We start from the raw sequence: 7052 nt of genomic DNA on the forward strand, positions 1-7052 counted from the left end.
AGCTGATCGAAGAACTTCCAAAATCCAGTCTCTAAATTACAATGAGAAACCAAATGCTTCCAGAACAGCCAAGTGGAAGTTCCAATCAAGTGTATCAAAAGCCTTTCTAATATCAATCTTCAAGGCTATGTTACCACCATAACAGTTTTTATTCAACATGTTAATACCTTCAGAAGCCGCAGCAATACAATGATGAATACTTCGACCAGAAATGAATCCGAATTGATTGTCAGACACAATACGAGAAGCAATAGGGGCCAGCCTGTCTGCGAGAATTTTCGAGATAATTTTGTAATTGAAATTACCCATAGCAATTGGCCTAAACTGTTGAATTTCTATAGCATCAGCATATTTGGGAAGCAGAGTCATAATGCTGGAATTCATCCCCGACAACATGTAACCCGAAGCAAAAAAACTCTGAACCATCTTACAAAGATCCGTGCTAATTATGTCCCAATACTGTTGATAGAATACTCCCCCGAAGCCGTCAGGTCCCGGAGAGCTATCTCGGCTCAGATCAAAGACTGCAGACCTAATCTCATCAACCGAAGGCTGCCGAGTTAAAAGTTCATTATCCATCGATGTGACGCAAACCGAAATTACCGCAGTGATTGGGGCATGGTCGACTAGAGGCCTGCTGCTTGTGAACAGACTTGAATAATAATCCACGACATGCTGTGCGATCACATTCTCATCGTTGACCAGGACACCATCAATAAGAAGGGTATCAAGAGAGGAATGAGTTTTCCTACCCTTAGCTGCGCGATGGAAATAGCTCGAGTTACGATCCCCCGCTTCAAGCCATTTTTCTCTACTTTTATCCCGAAGGAGAAGCTCCTGCCTGAATAGCTGAAGATCTAAATCTTGTTTTGCTTCCACTTCCTGCACACGGTTTACCTCATTCAGACCCTGAGAAGAAATAACTTGCTGTATACTCGAGAGGCGCGAATTTGCAGCTGCTATATTATTCTCAACTCTACCAAAGATTTCTCTGTTCCAGACCCGGAGCTTAGCCCTTAAAGATTTCAGTTTTTAGCAGAAAAGTTGTGCTGGTGGTAAAGAGACATGAGTACCTTGCCAGTGCGTAAGAACCAAATCCCGCAGCGAGATATGGGTAGTCCACATGGAAAAGAATCGAAACCGGGAATGCCTTACTATACCATTTTTGCAAACTAATAACAAAGGACTATGATCTGATTGGTAGCGGGAGAGAGTCGTACAACTGATAGTACTCCAGGAATCAACAAAATCCTCAGACACAAGAGCCCTATCAAGTCTACTTTCAACATGTTCAGTGCCAAACCGACCGTTTGACCAAGTGTACTGCAAGCCTGCATTAGCCACTTCAATAAGCTCATTGTTGTTAATAAAATCTCGGAACTCCCTACAGCTAATATCAGACGGAATGCGTTCGTTTTTTTTGTGAGCCCCTGTAATCGCATTGAAATCTCCAATAACCATTTTTTTCCTGCTATCATCAATAGCACTGACAGAATCCCAAAGCAGACGCCGTCGACCAAAATAATTGCTGCCATATACAAAAGTAAATTGGGAAAAACCCACTGCAGTACCATATCTAATCGTAATGTGCTGATCATGATTCAAAATGATGTTGCAAAGATTGATATTACCGATTTTGCAGAAAAGCCAAATAGAATTACAAGGATTGCTTTCAACAAACTGTAAGCCAATCGAATTCCAGAAAAACGTAGGAATTTTATCCAAAGTAACCATGGGTTCAGAAATACATACCAAATCCGGATGATTTACTTGACAAATGAGCTTCAATGCCCGTTGAGTCCCAGAGTTATTAATTCCCCTGCAATTCCAATACAACACAATCATGTGTAATTGATAATCGGCCTGTTCCGCCCCTTAGAGCGAGAATATGAATTAGTACCCGACATCTTGGCCTTATCCTTCTTTCTAGTTGTTATCCGGTCAGTATCCACATTTGGAATGTAAATATCATTATTCTGAGGTCGTTCTGAAGAACCTGTCAAGTTACCTTCAGCAACTCGCTCAGCTGTACGAGGAGTATCAGTCTCTGCTGCTGGGAGGTCTTCCTCATCACTGCAGTCTCCCCAACGTTTGGAACCCTCCTCACTTCCCTAAATTTCCAGATTGGCGGCGGGATGAAGAGTTATTTGTAAAGTGTCTTCTGCTACTTTGTTTTTTTCCGCATCATCCGCGGCAGAAGAAGCGTGAGCTTCATTTGATTCCGAATGAACATCCAGATTTTCATGTGTAGTAGGTGCCGCTCCACTCTTACTTGACTTCATATTCCTCTGCATTTGAGGTTTTACTTCTCTGTTGTTGCGCCTACACTAAGCCGTGGTATGCCCAATGGACGAACAAGTGCCACAAAGAGCCGGGAGCTTTTCATACTCTAAATAAACCCACAACTTCTGATTATCCGTATCCACTCTGAGCTTCGACTGAATATCCCTTGACAAATCAACATCTATCAACACCCTGGCGTAATGGCCAAACTCTCCATTAACAGTATTATGATCGAAACGAATGGGCACCCCTACCACACGTGCAATACTCGCAATGATCCTAGTGTCCCAAAATTCCCAAGACAAGTTGTAGAAACGTACCCAAACTTGCGCAGAGGTGGACTTGTGTGAGTCCGGATTGAATCCCGGTGTCCAAGGTGAAAACCGAATGATTCCAGGCTTGAGTGAAATGGGACCGAGCCCCCAAATAGTCTGTAGGGCATCCCTATCTGGCATAATAATCTGGTAGAAACCCTTACCCAACGATATAAGCTTCCAATCCATATTTCTCTTCCAAAGCTGATTCAGACGCTGCTTCAATTCGACATGCTTCCATGGACGATCTCCCTTATTTAGGGATATCCTCCCAATGACTGAGTGCTGAAACGCTTTAACTCGTTCCTCATAAATGGCTTGTGGGACTTTAATGGCCTTGAAATCCCCTTCCTCTGAAATTAAAGGCTGCGACGACGCTGGAATCGTCGTTGTGGTGACTGATTTCTTTACAATTGACGCAAAGGAAGGTGCGGGAGTTGAGGGATCCTTACTGATTGTAGTTTTTAGTTTGCTGTAAGACCTACGATCAAATAAATGGGCGATTGCTAAGGCATCTGATTCGGTTGCAGCGGTGGAAGCAGAAGCCATGGTGAATCTGATGAGAACGGTGACAAAAAAACGGCAGAGCTAGGTCACCGGCGGAGGTCGCCGGCGGTCGACGATCGGCGGCGCGCGGTCGGCGGTCGGCGGTCGGAGGTTGGCCGGCGGCCCAAGGATCTGATGTGGCTGTGGAGATTAGGTCATCGCCCCTTTTATGAGAGAAACCCTAGGTCTCCAAAATGTTGCTGTGCAATTCCTCCTTATGAGAGAAACCCTAGGTCTCTAAATTTCGGCTACGAATAGCCCAATATCTGAACTTTTTCTTGCTTCATTATAAGCTGCTAGCCTGAGTGCTTTCGAATGTTCAGTAGTCAGACATGAGTTAAATCTCTGTATGTGATGTTGCTTACTTTTGGAACTTCAATAATGATTCTCTTTTGAATTCAGCGTTGATGATCAAGTCCAAATGTAGCAAATGATGAGGCTTTTATAGTGACACTTTGAGGCTAATTATTTCGAATTTAAAAATAACCGTTGGAGGGAAACAACTCTTCTGTCCCTTTCATCCTCAGAGCCCAGTGTCCTCAGCCAATGGTTGTTCTTCTCTTTTCCGTTGTGTTATTCGAAATGCCACGCTTCTGATCTTTGGCAGAGGCAGACTGTTGTCTAACCAAATGAGGCAAAGATTCCAGGTTGACCAAGGGACAAGCCGTCTGGAGCTTCTGCTTCTTTCCTTATTTGGTTATGCATTGCCAGTTGCACAGAGTCAACGTCTGATCTTGTCTCTTGTGCCTTGATCTTCTGTCTCCGGAATCATTTTTCTCCTTAGGCATGGCTTTGAGCTTCTGGATCCTTCTTACTGTTGGGCTGAAGTTGATCCATGGGCTTTTGATCCATTTTAAGGTATTTGATTATTTCTTTTATACTTATACTTAATTTATCAAAAAACTTAACAAACACATTACTTCAAATAAATCAACATTTAATTTTAATGTGTTATTAATTATGAGAATATTAATTTCTTTTAATATTTTCATCATAATCAAAATTAGTGTGGAAATGTGTTTCAACATCTATAAGCCTCAAACATCCCGTCAATTAATTTGTCGGTATTCAGTTCCGAAAGGTCTCCATGGGTATAAACCTCGCCTCATAAAGGACACGCACTATGGGCTAACTCTAGAGCCCAAAGTGTTCGTAGGGTTCCACCCTATGGAGACATCCGCCTCCCTTTACGAAGGCCGGATGTCCAACTCTCCTAGTCACTAGTGGACTAGGGTGGATCGCTTAAACCAGTACTGACAACTGGTCCATGGGTCGATAAAGATCCGATGCCAGGGTATCCCTGTCCCCCTATAGTGTTTTTATGCCAACTCGAAAGCGTACATTGATATGTCTCATTTACTACTCGTCGTCCACTCTTTCTTGTATCCGTGCCAATACTCTTATCAATGCTTGGAATGGCTTTGCCCATGCCTGGGATTGAGTTTGCATATGGTCAAACTCCCCCCTTGACACGTGACGTGCGCGTTGCCCACACGCCGCCTTTCCGACTTTGATTCGTCCCCGAGTTTGTTCCGTCCTAGGGTTTTTAAGGTCTCCGATAACATTGGTGAGGTCAAATATTTGAAACAATAAGCCGATTTTTAGATATAGACATCATATGCTTTGTCTGAGATTGGAATAGTATTTTAAAGCAGAAAAAACACTTCTTATTGCAGGAACACTGTATATTGCGATTTTCAGTTAAAATAGAAAAATGTCCACAAAACACGTTCTAATCATATAAAAATTAACCCTAACATGTTAAATAATTTTTATATGAATAAATTTATCATTTGGACTATTAATCTTGAATTAACTAGCTAGAACACAAGTTTTAGGACTCTGATACCAATTAAAGATTTTTGTTATCCAAATAATGAAATGGACTCAAATTCGGGTTTGAGGCTTACCTTTTGGAGCTTTCATTAATCTTGAGTAGGCAGCGAAAGAATCTTTTAGAACCATAAACTTGTATTACCAGTTACACTTTTTCCATGCTAAAGTTATTTGGGAGGAGAACAATTAATCCACGAACTAAGAACGAAGTCTCACAGACTAGAGAGAGAAGTGTGGCGCCAGAAATAAGGAGATCTGTTTGTTCATACTTTATTATATCAGCCCTAGCCCTATATTTATATGTTACGTTTTCTTATCTTTCAAGGATTAGACAATAATTAATTTATTACTTACTAATTCTAATTCCTGATTAGATTAGTATTCCTAATTAATTCAATTAGGATTCGTTAATTAGAAAATATCCGAATCCAATAAGGATTCTACCAAAACTCAACTTTAATCCGGATGGAAAATTCCTACAAAAAAGCGATATGGAATGAAAGATCGTTAACAGTTGTTAGATGTTCTTATGGCAGCAGCTGTACGAATTGAAACATCCTGAGATTGTAGAATTAAAAGCCGCAAATGTTTGCTTGGAGATGGTAGCTTTAGGAACAGACAACCAACCCAACTGGTGGCTAATGCTTTAACCAGTGGCTCAAATGCTTCCATTCCGTTAAAGAGAAGAACTAAAATGGGCTGAATCTCTATCATCTCCTATTTATTTGGTTGAAGAAATTCCTAGTTTTAATTGCTGACTTGATAAAGTTTTTATTCTTTAATGGGTAAATTACACCCATGGCCACTGAACTATACTCATTTTCACATTATGACCACTGAACTAAATTTCTTCCCAGTATGACCATCAAACTTTATAATTTGTTACACCGACGGCCACTGTCACCGTTGACTAACCTTTTTTACCTTTAACTCTGCTTTTTAACCGGATTTCTCTTTCCTCTCCCCCTCCTAAAACCTAAAATACCAATTTTACCCTTCTCCTTTCCCTCTTCGTCTCTTTGGTTGACCCTCACTCTCTCTTCACATAAAACCTTCACAACAAACAATCTCATCCCTTAATTCCAAAAACCCAAACCAAAACTTTCAATTTCATCATGCACCCATCATAACAACGAATCTGATTCCTGCAGCAGGTAATTTTTTTAATTTCTAATTTTTTAATTTCTTCAATTCAATCTTGATTTCCTTTTTGAATTTGTAGGAGAAAGAATGAGAATGACTAGCAAAGTTAGCTTTAGTAACACTAGCAGCAGAGGTTCTTACACTTGGCTTTGGCTACTATAATTGCTGAAACTTTTAGTTAATTGGGTTTGCACATACGCCTATAATAGTAAGATTTCATCCATAACCAACCCATTCGCCACCTCTAACGACACCGGCACCGGGCTCCCATCGAGAACCGGCGACACTGCTACCGTGCTCCTCTTTCTATGATAAAGCGGCGGCAAAACCACCCTAGGAGTTATGGGTTAGTTCCGGTAAGAAGCGTAGGCGAAGAGTTTTTCATATATGATTGAGACTCTTTTGTTGGAGTTTCTAGTGATAAGAGTGAATTGCATGGAGGTTAAGATGAAAGGTGGGGAAGTGGTGTTGAGGTCGAAAACGGCGGCACAAACCACGGTGAATTGGGGTTTATGGGGTCGGTAAATTAGCCAGAGAATGATAACTGTGAGAGCGGCTAAGAGGAGGAAGGTTGTGATGAAAGTGCAGAGAGGTCGGCGGTAATTTCTGGGTGGGTATGAAGTTTGTTCAGAGAGAGAGGGAAAGTGAAAGAAATAGAAGATGGAGATGGAAGGGTAAAATGGGTAAAAATTTATTGAGAAATGGAAAGGGAGTGAGTCAACCGGTCATAAAGGAGTCAACGGTGGAAAATTCATGGTCAACGGTGACAGTGACCACCGGTGTAACAAAGTATAAAGTTCGATGGCCATACCGGGAAGAAATTTAGTTCAGTGGCCATAATGTAAAAATGAGTATAGTTCAGTGTAATTTACCCATTCTTTAATGCATGTTGCAATGCAATGTCATACCAAAGAAAAGAAACACGAGAGA

The sequence above is a fragment of the Euphorbia lathyris genome, chromosome 3, assembly GCF_963576675.1.
Source record: "Euphorbia lathyris chromosome 3, ddEupLath1.1, whole genome shotgun sequence".
Classification (NCBI taxonomy): Eukaryota; Viridiplantae; Streptophyta; class Magnoliopsida; order Malpighiales; family Euphorbiaceae; genus Euphorbia; species Euphorbia lathyris.